Source organism: Neofelis nebulosa, chromosome 7 (genome assembly GCF_028018385.1).
Source record: "Neofelis nebulosa isolate mNeoNeb1 chromosome 7, mNeoNeb1.pri, whole genome shotgun sequence".
Classification (NCBI taxonomy): Eukaryota; Metazoa; Chordata; class Mammalia; order Carnivora; family Felidae; genus Neofelis; species Neofelis nebulosa.
The window spans coordinates 28,998,850-29,012,791 of NC_080788.1; the positions used below are offsets into that span (position 1 = coordinate 28,998,850).

The 13,942-nt window shown below is 43.8% G+C and overlaps 1 pseudogene; it reads right to left on the reverse strand.

Moving 5' to 3' along the window:
• Positions 1-11,302: 11,302 nt before the first annotated feature.
• On the reverse strand, positions 11,303-13,446 carry LOC131517900 (splicing factor, proline- and glutamine-rich-like; annotated as a pseudogene).
• Positions 13,447-13,942: the final 496 nt, after the last annotated feature.

Sequence of the window (13,942 nt, forward strand, 5' to 3'; positions counted from 1 at the left end):
GGCCCATCCATGTCAGGAAGCACCTAAGTGAATGAGCAGTCTGTTCTTGCCTGAGGCCTTAGCCTCTTTGTATACCATCAGAAAGGGCTGGGTTATAAGGTCCCTGAGCCTCTGTCCCCATGTCCCCCCTTCTTTGGACCCAGCACCTGGCCTAAGTCCTTGTTCTGTTTTCTGTGTATGCCTGGCCCCATTGTGGGACCTGGTGGTAGTGCAACATGAGAAGCATTTGGCATAGGGGGCTCAGAATGGCTACTGGGCTCTTTCTGATGGGTTTTGATTGTCTGCTTTCCAGGGAGGAAAGATCAACCTCAAGAAAAGGAATGAGGTGAACAGCTGTGATACTTCCTGTGGGAGAGTTTGGGGAGTGGAAGTCAGAGACACAGCCCCACCCCAGAGAGATTACTCCCTGACTCCATCCCATATTTTATGTTTATTCAGAAGAGACCCATCCAACTGAAATTTGAGGTTAAGGGGGAAGGGGTGGGATCAAGGCAAACTTCCTTGAGGAGGTGCTATTTACACCTATCTCTGAGAATAGGAATGGCCTGGATGGAATTGAGGAAAGGAGGGTTCCCATGTATGCAAAGACCCAGGACCTATCCACTGTCCCATTCTTCACATCCCACAAGACCTTATAGCATCCCCCATGAGGTCCTGTCTGTATCCTGTCTTTCTCTCTTCTGGCTCCAGGAATACAAAGCAATGAGGGAGATCCTGCTGCTTCAGATGGCTGCAAATAATTACAACCTCAACCCTAAGGAGGAATTTGGGGCCTGGTTCCAAGACACAGAGAGACTCAGTGAGAATGAGAGGTGAGATGAGCTCAAGCAGGAGATGGTGGAGGGCAGCTTGGACTCTCCCTGGTGTCCAGTCCAGAGAATCTGTGTCCATAGCTCCCTGGGTCAGCCCTAGACCTTGGTGCATTGTGACCTCTGGAGTACCTGGACTTTAGCTGCTGGAAAGGACTCCTTAAGTGTGATTCCTGATAGGCTCATAGGTGTCACTCTGTCTTATAGCTACATCCTGTCCTGTCAGCTGGAGCCCTGATCTTAGTGAGCCAGCAGATCGGTCAAGGCCAAGAAGAAATGGCCATCATCAAGTTCAGGTGTGAGTGAGTGTCCAAGTTGGCAGTGCAACCTCTTCCTCGGCTGTGGAGACACAGCTGGGATGCTTGGGGGCACCAGTACCCCTGCTCTGAGGTGAAGGAGAACACTGGGAGCTTCTTCTTGGGGTCTCTTGAAGGCCAGGGGAAGAAGAAATGATCCCATCCATCTCCCTGACTTCAGTTCTCTGAGGCATATTTACCTATTTGGAGGAGTGATATTTAGTAAGTGCTAGTTTAGTTTAAATATTACATTAAAGTCATGTTTCTTTTACAGCCTAGGAGTTGTTATTTGGTTCTTTTACTTCCTATGCTAATTTAAATGATGACCAGATGCTCACATTTCCTCTTGAATAAAGAAATCTTGCAGTTATAAGCTTATTGTATGTGAGAGAAAGGAGAATGTCCATGCTACACTCTTCCTAGTGAAGGGGCCCCAAATTCCCCTTCCTCAGAGGATATGTTCACTTCAGTGTGGCTCTCTTGTAAGAAGCAGAAGAGTCCTCAAATCTACCAGGATGTAGAAGTTGAAGCTAATTTCACAGACATAGCAACCATCACTGAAATTGGGAGTCTAACACTTGCCAGGACCACTTCCTGCCCCAGGACAGTGGTTTTCACACTTTGGAGGAAAGGAAACATTTTTTGGCTTCTCTTGTTGAGGTTTATTGCAATAAAGTATTAAAAACTTTAAGTTCTCTAGTTCAGTGTCTGAAATTGCATCAGCACTAAGTAGGGAAAAAACGTAAAGAGATCAAACTGTGCATGTGTAAAGCATGAAGAGAGAAGATAATGTGAATGGCCTAAGTGCAGTAAGAACTTTCTATCCTGTATCCCTATAGGGGTTCCATGATCACCCTCTACCTAAGATCTTCATCCGTGTACTTTAAATTCCTTTTTCTGCTTGTCTTATATCCAGGGGAAAGAGTGTGATGCATGTTTTAAAGCTCTAGCTGGGCCTCCTTCCATAAACATTCATGAATAAGATTTTCAACATTCCTTACACAATTCTTTTTAAGGCAAAAATTCCCTGCATCACTCCCACTCCTTCTTGGCTGGGACTTGGATCTGTGGTGGTTTCTTATTTGCCAAGATCAAGGTCCATATAAATGGCCAGTGAGAACCCCCACATTCTCCTTTGCTGGCCAAGACGACTTCTGGGTCCATGTGGTTCTGAAGTCCATGGTCTCAGACAGTCACAAGTATGCACAAACAGTTTTATTGTTACTGATTTGTAGCTAGGGTAGCTAGGCCCAAGCCCATGAATGGCTGTATTCTTTGCCATTGTTGAATGCTTTGGTTAGTTCGTGGGCGGGATGGGGGGAGGGTGGGAACCTTTCTTCTTGGAAAGATGAGGCATGAGAGGGGCGGATGTAGGGAATTCTATCATGGGAATGCCACCAGGCTGATTTGTGGGCATGCATCGACACAGAATTACCAATTTAAATACTGACTTGCTTACAATCTGGGGGAAAAACAGATGCTGTTCTGAGCTTACCAGAAAGTCCCAAGGAGTTTTAACACTCAGAATTTTGAAAGGATAAATTTAAAATATAACTCATGAGGAGTTCCGGAAGATGGCGGCGTAGGAGGACGCTGGGCTCACCGCGCGTCCTGCTGATCACTTAGATTCCACCTACACCTGCCTAAAGAACCCAGAAAACCGCCAGAGGATTAGCAGAACGGAGTCTCCGGAGCCAAGCGCAGACGAGAGGCCCACGGAAGAGGGTAGGAAGGGCGGCGAGGCGGTGCGCGCTCCACGGACTGGCGGGAGGGAGCCGGGGCGGAGGGGCGGCTCGCCGGCCAAGCAGAGCCCCCGAGTCGGGCTGGCAAAAGCGGAGGGGCCGGACGGACTGTGTTCCGACAGCAAGCGCGACTTAGCGTCTGGGAGGTCAGAAGTTAACAGCTCTGCTCAGAAAGCGGGAAGGCTGGAGGACAAAGGGAGGGAGAGCTGCTGAGCCCCCGGACGGCAGAGCTCAGCTTGGCGGGGAACAAAGGCGCTCGCCAGCGCCATCTCCCCCGCCCATCCCCCAGCCAAAATCCCAAAGAGAACCAGTTCCTGCCAGGGAACTTGCTCGCTTCGCGCAAACACCCAACTCTGTGCTTCTGCGGAGCCAAACCTCCGGCAGCGGATCTGACTCCCTCCCGCTGCCACAGGGCCCCTCCTGAAGTGGATCACCTAAGGAGAAGCGAGCTAAGCCTGCCCCTCCCGCCCCCGTGCACCTTGCCTACCCACCCCAGCTAATACGCCAGCTCCCCAGCACCACAAGCCTGGCAGTGTGCAAGTAGACCAGACGGGCCACACCACCCCACAGTGAATCCCGCCCCTAGGAGAGGGGAAGAGAAGGCACACACCAGTCTGACTGTGGCCCCAGCGGTGGGCTGGGGGCAGACATCAGGTCGGACTGCGGCCCCGCCCACCAACTCCAGTTATACACCACAGCACGGGGGAAGTGCCCTGCGGGTCCTCACCACTCCAGGGACTGTCCAAAATGACCAAACGGAAGAATTCCCCTCAGAAGAATCTCCAGGAAATAACAACAGCTAATGAACTGGTCAAAAAGGATTTAAATAATATAACAGAAAGTGAATTTAGAATAATAGTCATAAAATTAATCGCTGGGCTTGAAAACAGTATACAGGACAGCAGAGAATCTCTTGCCACAGAGATCAAGGGACTAAGGAACAGTCACGAGGAGCTGAAAAACGCTTTAAATGAAATGCAAAACAAAATGGAAACCACGACGGCTCGGATTGAAGAGGCAGAGGAGAGAATAGGTGAACTAGAAGATAAAGTTATGGAGAAAGAGGAAGCTGAAAGAAAGAGAGAGAAAAAAATCCAGGAGTATGAGGGGAAAATTAGAGAACTAAGTGATACACTAAAAAGAAATAATATACGCATAATTGGTATTCCAGAGGAGGAAGAGAGAGGGAAAGGTGCTGAAGGGGTACTTGAAGAAATTATAGCTGAGAACTTCCCTTTTCTGGGGAAGGAAAAAGGCATTGAAATCCAAGAGGCACAGAGAACTCCCTTCAGACGTAACTTGAATCGATCTTCTGCACGACATATCATAGTGAAACTGGCAAAATACAAGGATAAAGAGAAAATTCTGAAAGCAGCAAGGGATAAACGTGCCCTCACATATAAAGGGAGACCTATAAGACTCGTGACTGATCTCTCCTTTGAAACTTGGCAGGCCAGAAAGGCTTGGCACGATATCTTCAGTGTGCTAAACAGAAAAAATATGCAGCCGAGAATCCTTTATCCAGCAAGTCTGTCATTTAGAATAGAAGGAGAGATAAAGGTCTTCCCAAACAAACAAAAACTGAAGGAATTTGTCACCACGAAACCAGCCCTACAAGAGATCCTAAGGGGGATCCTGTGAGACAAAGTACCAGAGACATCACTACAAGCATAAAACATACAGACATCACAATGACTCTAAACCCGTATCTTTCTATAATAACACTGAATGTAAATGGATTAAATGCGCCAACCAAAAGACATAGGGTATCAGAATGGATGAAAAAACAAGACCCATCTATTTGCTGTCTACAAGAGACTCATTTTAGATCTGAGGACACCTTTAGATTGAGAGTGAGGGGATGGAGAACTATTTATCATGCTACTGGAAGCCAAAAGAAAGCTGGAGTAGCCATACTTATATCAGACAAACTAGACTTTAAATTAAAGGCTGTAACAAGAGATGAAGAAGGGCATTATATAATAATTACAGGGTCTATCCATCAGGAAGAGCTAACAATTATAAATGTCTATGCACCGAATACCGGAGCCCCCAGATATATAAAACAGTTACTCATAAACATAAGCAACCTTATTGATAAGAATGTGGTCATTGCAGGGGACTTTAACACACCACTTACAGAAATGGATAGATCATCTAGACACACAGTCAATAAAGAAACAAGGGCCCTGAATGATACATTGGATCAGATGGACTTGACAGATATATTTAGAACTCTGCATCCCAAAGCAACAGAATATACTTTCTTCTCGAGTGCACATGGAACATTCTCCAAGATAGATCATATACTGGGTCACAAAACAGCCCTTCATAAGTTTACAAGAATTGAAATTATACCATGCATACTTTCAGACCACAATGCTATGAAGCTTGAAATCAACCACAGGAAAAAGTCTGGAAAACCTCCAAAAGCATGGAGGTTAAAGAACACCCTACTAACGAATGAGTGGGTCAACCAGGCAATTAGAGAAGAAATTAAAAAATATATGGAAACAAACGAAAATGAAAATACAACAATCCAAACGCTTTGGGACGCAGCGAAGGCAGTCCTGAGAGGAAAATACATTGCAATCCAGGCCTATCTCAAGAAACAAGAAAAATCCCAAATACAAAATCTAACAGCACACCTAAAGGAAATAGAGGCAGAACAGCAAAGACAGCCTAAACCCAGCAGAAGAAGAGAAATCATAAAGATCAGAGCAGAAATAAACAATATAGAATCTAAAAAAACTGTAAAGCAGATCAACGAAACCAAGAGTTGGTTTTCTGAAAAAATAAACAAAATTGACAAACCTCTAGCCAGGCTTCTCAAAAAGAAAAGGGAGATGACCCAAATAGATAAAATCATGAATGAAAATGGAATTATTACAACCAATCCCTCAGAGATACAAACAATTATCAGGGAATACTATGAAAAATTATATGCCAACAAATTGGACAACCTGGAAGAAATGGACAAATTCCTAAACACCCACACTCTTCCAAAACTCAATCAGGAGGAAATAGAAAGCTTGAACAGACCCATAACCAGCGAAGAAATTGAATCGGTTATCAAAAATCTCCCAACAAATAAGAGTCCAGGACCAGATGGCTTCCCAGGGGAGTTCTACCAGACGTTTAAAGCAGAGATAATACCTATCCTTCTCAAGCTATTCCAAGAAATAGAAAGGGAAGGAAAACTTCCAGACTCATTCTATGAAGCCAGTATTACTTTGATTCCTAAACCAGACAGAGACCCAGTAAAAAAAGAGAACTACAGGCCAATATCCCTGATGAATATGGATGCAAAAATTCTCAATAAAATACTAGCAAATCGAATTCAACAGCATATAAAAAGAATTATTCACCATGATCAAGTGGGATTCATTCCTGGGATGCAGGGCTGGTTCAACATTCGCAAATCGATCAACGTGATACATCACATTAACAAAAAAAAAGAGAAGAACCATATGATCCTGTCAATCGATGCAGAAAAGGCCTTTGACAAAATCCAGCACCCTTTCTTAATAAAAACCCTTGAGAAAGTCGGGATAGAAGGAACATACTTAAAGATCATAAAAGCCATTTATGAAAAGCCCACAGCTAACATCATCCTCAATGGGGAAAAACTGAGAGCTTTTTCCCTGAGATCAGGAACACGACAGGGATGCCCACTCTCACCGCTGCTGTTTAATATAGTGCTGGAAGTTCTAGCATCAGCAATCAGACAACAAAAGGAAATCAAAGGCATCCAAATTGGCAAAGATGAAGTCAAGCTTTCGCTTTTTGCAGATGACATGATATTATACATGGAAAATCCGATAGACTCCACCAAAAGTCTGCTAGAACTGATACATGAATTCAGCAAAGTTGCCGGATACAAAATCAATGTACAGAAATCAGTTGCATTCTTATACACTAACAATGAAGCAACAGAAAGACAAATAAAGAAACTGATCCCATTCACAATTGCACCAAGAAGCATAAAATACCTAGGAATAAATCTAACCAAAGATGTAAAAGATCTGTATGCTGAAAACTATAGAAAGCTTATGCAGGTAATTGAAGAAGATATAAAGAAATGGAAAGACATTCCCTGCTCATGGATTGGAAGAATAAATATTGTCAAAATGTCAATACTACCCAAAGCTATCTACACATTCAATGCAATCCCAGTCAAAATTGCACCAGCATTCTTCTCGAAACTAGAACAAGCAATCCTAAAATTCATATGGAACCACAAAAGGCCCCGAATAGCCAAAGTAATTTTGAAGAAGAAGACCAAAGCAGGAGGCATCACAATCCCAGACTTTAGCCTCTACTACAAAGCTGTCATCATCAAGACAGCATGGTATTGGCATAAAAACAGACACATAGACCAATGGAATCGAATAGAAACCCCAGAACTAGACCCACAAACGTATGGCCAACTCATTTTTGACAAAGCAGGAAAGAACATCCAATGGAAAAAAGACAGTCTCTTTAACAAATGGTGCTGGGAGAACTGGACAGCAACATGCAGAAGGTTGAAACTAGACCACTTTCTCACACCATTCACAAAAATAAACTCAAAATGGATAAAGGACCTGAATGTGAGACAGGAAACCATCAAAACCTTAGAGGAGAAAGCAGGAAAAGACCTCTCTGACCTCAGCCGTAGCAATCTCTTACTCGGCACATCCCCAAAGGCAAGGGAATTAAAAGCAAAAGTGAATTACTGGGACCTTATGAAGATAAAAAGCTTCTGCACAGCAAAGGAAACAACCAACAAAACTAAAAGGCAACCAACGGAATGGGAAAAGATATTTGCAAATGTCACATCGGACAAAGGGCTGGTATCCAAAATCTATAAAGAGCTCATCAAACTCCACACCCGAAAAACAAATAACCCAGTGAAGAAATGGGCAGAAAACATGAATAGACACTTCTCTAAAGAAGACATCCAGATGGCCAACAGGCACATGAAAAGATGTTCAACGTCGCTCCTCATCAGGGAAATACAAATCAAAACCACACTCAGATACCACCTCACGCCAGTCAGAGTGGCCAAAATGAAGAAATCAGGAGACTATAGATGCTGGAGAGGATGTGGAGAGACGGGAACCCTCTTGCACTGTTGGTGGGAATGCAAATTGGTGCAGCCGCTCTGGAAAGCAGTGTGGAGGTTCCTCAAAAAATTAAAAATAGACCTACCCTATGACCCAGCAATAGCACTGCTAGGAATTTATCCAAGGGATACAGGAGTACTGATGCATAGGGGCACTTGTACCCCAATGTTTATAGCAGCACTCTCAACAATCGCCAAATTATGGAAAGAGCCTAAATGTCCATCAACTGATGAATGGATAAAGAAATTGTGGTTTATATACACAATGGAATACTACGTGGCAATGAGAAAGAATGAAATATGGCCTTTTGTAGCAACGTGGATGGAACTGGAGAGTGTGATGCTAAGTGAAATAAGCCATACAGAGAAAGACAGATACCATATGGTTTCACTCTTATGTGGATCCTGAGAAACGTAACAGAAACCCATGGGGGAGGGGAAGGGAAAAAAAAAAAAAAAAGAGGTTAGAGTGGGAGAGAGCCAAAGCATAAGAGACTGTTAAAAACTGAGAACAAACTGAGGGTTGATGGGGGGTGGGAGGGAGGGCAGGGTGGGTGATGGGTATTGAGGAGGGCACCTTTTGGGATGAGCACTGGGTGTTGTATGGAAACCAATTTGACAGTAAATTTCATATATTAAAAAATAAATAAATAAATAAATTAATTAAAAAAAAAAAAAAAAGAAAACATAAAAAAAAATAATAAAAAAATAAAATATAACTCATAAGGTTCTTTATTTAAGGAGCATAGATCCCAGGGGCACCTGGGTGGCTCCGTTGGTTAAGTGTCTGATTTCGGCTCAGGTCATGATCTTGCGGTTTGTGAGTTTGAGCCCCACATCTGGCTCTGTGCTGACAGCTTGGAGTCTGGAGCCTGCTTCAGATTCTGTGTCTTCCTCTCTCTATGCCCCTTCCTCACTCCCACTCTGTCTTTGTCTCTCTCAAAAGTAAAAAAAAAAAAAAAAAAAAAAGTTAAAAAAAAGAAGCATAGATCCTGTTCTCTCTTAATCATTTTTTGGTTATCCAAGAGGTGTCATTTTAAATATCTTATCATTATTACATTTTCAGATATATTTCACATAGTATGAGTGCAGATTACTTTCTTGTGCATAAAAACATAATAGAAAGGGTCATGAGCATAATATTCCACCTTATTCATTAGTTTCTCAGAGGAATTGCTAAATGAGAAAAAAAAAACCCAGTTTTATTCCTTCCTTGACAAGCTCCAAAGTATGCCAACTGTGTTCCACTGCTTAGATAACTACTGAGTTTTTGGAAGTATCTCTAGACCACAATTTCAAAATTAGGACAAGCCGAAGATTTTCCACTTTCTTCTGCTTCAGTTATTTGTGATTATGATCAAGTCTACATATTGTGTTCATCAAGGAAGACCTTGCTCCCAAGGAGAGCTGCAATTCTTTGTGTCTAATAGGTTAAAAATCCAGTGGAGAATCTGATGGTGGAAATGGGTGGCTCTTTGCAGAGAGCTGAAATTATTATTGCCATTATGTCATGGCACAGAGGCAATTTTTTTGAGATGACTCAAAAGCCTGATGACTCGCTTTCTCTCCAGGTCGTGGCTTCAAGCAATGAGGCATGTTCCAGGCAAGAGTGTGGCTAGAGCATGACTAGAGCATGGCTAGAGCAAAGCATCACTCATGATGCAATCAGCAAAAAAGACTGGGACATTGAGCTTTTAAATGATTTAGCATCCCCACTGGGAGGAGGTACATATCTCCTTGTGATCCCAGAACATCCTGCACTGCCCTGGACAGCAGAAAGAGCATGCGTGGCCATCCCAAAGTGGATCCTCAGCATCCTGCACTGCACCCAATAGCCAGCAGGGGGAGCGAGAAGTCACCCTTCCTGAGTATCTTGCAACACGTGAGTGAGTGTTCCTTCAGAGTACATCAGCATGTCCTTGGTGAGATAATTTCCTTAGGAACTTCCAACAAGGTTCATGGCTTCAGGACTGGATAGGTGGTGTCAGTGTGAGGAAAACACTCCCTTTTGGTGCCACAAGGGCTCAGCAAGGGGCTGTGCTGCAGCTTGTCCCAGAGGCACAGAGCCTTGTTTTTTTGTTTTTGTTTTTTTTTTTGGACCATTCCCATGTGGATATGTGGATTATTCTCTGCTTTAACACTACTTACTTTACAACAGGACCTGTTCTTTAATGGACTTGGTGGGTCAAAATAACGCTCTGGGGTTGTTTACAGACTCAGGGTTGTTTCATGGGAAGAAATCCCTGCACAGTTCAGAGAGAGATAAACACATGGATGATGATGAAAAGAATATACAGGATATAAGGACCTTCCAGTCCAATGAGCTGGGGGACATGGGATGTACCTGGCAGAGACATACGGAATCCACAGGCCTAAGGGTAAAAGTGTAAACTTATACACCTACTGTCATTACTTTTTAATGGTTAATTTTTCCTATAACGTGAAGGTATTTAAATAATATTGAAAAAGTAAGTAGTAGGTGTATTAAAACACATCAAAAAAAGACATCGCTTTATGATACAATATTTCAAGTATGTCAAAATCAGAATTTATTATTATTTTACTTTCTTGGCTTTAAATGAAGACAAATTATCTGTATTTAAAATACACTTCTTGTTTTTGAAAGAGACTATTTTGTGTGTTTGACATTTTCTCATAATATAGTGACAATCTTAGATATTTTTACTATCAACTCATTAAGTATCTTTGCAGGACTTCATGTGACTAGTATTGTTAAGTGTAGTATTATTTAAAAACAACAATAAATCCAGACCACTACCAAATGTATAAGAATATAATAATAAAATAATGGATCAGTTTTAGAAGATCAAAACACAATGATGATTTAAAAAATACTAACAACTGCTTTCAGTTTAAAACTATTATCATGATATCATATGATTTCACTCACAGGGAATTTGAGAAACACAACAGATGAACATGGGGAGGAAAGGAAAAATAAGATAAAATCAGAGAGGCAAACCATAAGAGACTCAAATGCAGAGAGGAAACTGAGGTTTGCTGGAGGGGTGTTGGGTTGGGGATGGGCTAAATGGGTGATGGGCACTAAGGAGAGCACTTGTTGGAATGGAGCACTGGGTGTTTTATGTAAGTGATGAACCATTAAATTCTACTCTTGAAACCATTATTACACTATCTGTTAACTAACTTGGATTTAAATTTTAAAAAAACATAAATAAAATTTAAGAATTGAAAAAATAAAATAAAACAAAGAGATTATGTTAAGTATCTGTCAGCACAGTTTGTACTGTGTATTTAAGAGTTTGAGCATTTTTGAATGTCTCTTTCTCTCTTTGGTCATTTGTTTTGTTTCTTAAATTCTTTTTTTTTCTGATTTTAAAATATCTTTATTAACAACAATTAGGTTGCTCATTCCTCTGCCCTCTTACTCACTGGTTTTCTGGACACAGTTCACCTGATCCCAGACTCTTCCTGAGTCTAAAATTTGTGGCTTTCCTTCTTGGCTCATGTTGTGGGATATTGCCTTGAGATTAATAGCTTATCCACTTGAAGTGAATGAGTACTCCAATATCAGCCAACATCATTCTTACCATGTCGCTTCCCATCATGGAACCACTCATGGTTGCTGGTGGAACTCCAGGATTAGCTTCATAACCTATGCCACCACCACCACCTAGAGGTAGAAATTTCTGGTCTCCTGAACCATAGGGATCTCCATGTTCCTTGCTCCTCCTCCACCCATTCTCATGTCTCTTTCTCTTGGATCCATGTAGCCCATCCGGCGATAACTTTCCTCTCTTTGGCATTTCATTTGTTCTTCCATTTCACATTGACGAATCATCATCTCTTCTTCCCTTCTACGTTGTTCTTCTTGCCTTAGCTGCATTTCTTTACATTTCTACATTTCTTGATTGTGAAGTTCTACCATGCATCTTAATTCTTCCTGGAGTCTCATCAGATTTTGATGCAAAAGATTTGCCTGATGTTCATGATAAGCATCTTCCATTTCATTTTCCAATTTGTCCTTTGTATTTTTCATGTTTTTTTCAAGTCGCTACCTTTGTTGTTTCTCCATTTCATCCAGGGATTTCCATCACTGAGAGTATTCATACTCAAATGTGCCATGCTGGGAAAAATGAGGAGGGGTTTCTCTCTCCTTTTGATACATTGGATTCTTCTGTGCACGTTTTTCAGGAAGGCCTTCTTCATCATCTCATTGCTCAAGTGGTTCCACAATGACTGGACGAGGAGTTGTTGTTCGTAAGAAAACACCTTCACTGCATCTTTCAAATGCTTTCCTTGCTGCTGGTTTGGAAGCAAACTCAACAATGCCTTTCCCTGTAGACCTCCCACGATCATCCACAATTACAACAGCCCTTTCAATAGGACCAAACTGGCTAAAAGCTTCTTCCAACAGTTCATTGGAAACATAAGGTGAAAGGTTTCCAACAGAAAGGGTGGCAGCATGTGTGGCAAAGTGAACCCGAAGCTGTCTACCTCTCATCAGTGTATCATCAAGTTCAGCTTTGGCAATTTCAGCCAGTGCTTTAGATTCAAGTTTAATAAATCCAGATCCTTTGCCTTTGTTAATAAAAACTTCTCCTAGTTCTCCATATTTAGCAAATAGTCTTTTGAATTCATCCTCTGTGATATCAGCAGGTAGATTCCCAACAAATAACCAACAACGCTGAGTGTAAGTTTTCTCTCCAGGCCTCCTCAAGAGAGACGAGTTGTCTTTAAACCCCTCCGAGTTGGAGATCTTCTCCTCGCTGCTGCCACCGCGCCCGCCCGGGTGAGGGCCCCTGGTGGTGCTGCTGGTGGTAGGGTGGGTGGTGCTGCCGGCCTCCTCGGGGCTCCCTGCCGCCTCGGTGTGCTGGCTTGGGGTGGCCGCCAGGAGTGCTTAGGCCCGGGCCGCTGCCGGGCTTCGGCTCGCCTGGCATTTTGCCGCCTTTCCGGCCTCCGGGTTCTGCTTAGGACCGGGGACCAGACCCCCTGCGGGTGGAGGCGGGGGGGGGGGGGGGGGGGGGCACCTCCGGCCTGGGGTGGGGTGGTGGGGACGCCGCTGCTCGACAGCTCGGGCCGTGGCTCCCCAGGGGGCGCCGAGGTGACAGCGGGCAGCGGGGTCGGGGTGGGGCCTGGCCCCGTGGGGGCCCCAGAGGTCGGGGGAATGGCGGACGGTGCCGAGCTGGAGGCCGGTGGAGCGCTGCCCACTCCGGGAGCTGGGCTGGGTCCCTGAGGAACAACGGGCTTGGACGAGTCATGTGGCAGTGGAGGCGGCTGCTGATGCGGCGGTTGTTGCGGCGGTGGCTGCTGCTGTTGCTGGTGCGGAGGTGGTGGTGGGATTGGGGGATTCGGGGCTTGGGGCCACCCTGGCCCGGGCTGGGCCCCATTGGTCCCCGGTTCTGATTGAGGCCCATGCCAGGCAGCGGGGAGCGGAAGTCGTGGAGGCCGCCCCGGCCGCCGCCTCCTCCGCGCCAGTGGAAGCCGCCACCGCCACCGCCACAGCTCATGGCGAGACATGTCTGTTATCAAGAGGCGGTGGAGGCAGAAGCGGAGAGGACGCTCTGGGAACGTGGAGGCCACCTTGCTTCGCATAAAATGGCGGATGACACAGGCCTTTGTTTCTTAAATTCTGCATATGAGTGAGGTCATGTGGTATTTGTCTTTCTCTGACTTATTTCGTTTAGCATTATACCCTATAGGGTGTAATGTTGCAAATGGCAAGACTTCATTCTTTTTTACAGCTGAGTAGTATTTCAGTGTGTGTGTGTGTGTGTGTGTGTGTGTGTGTGTGCTGTGTGCCATATTGCCTTTGTCCATTCATCTATCAGTGTGCCCTTGGGTTGATTTCATATCTAGAGATTAATTAGATATGTAAATTGTAAATAATGCTTCAATGAAAATAGTGGTGTATGTATCCTTTTGAATTAGTGTTTTTGTTTTCTTTGGGTTAATTACCTGGTGGTGGAGTTGCTGGATGTATGGTAATTCTATTTTTGATTTTTT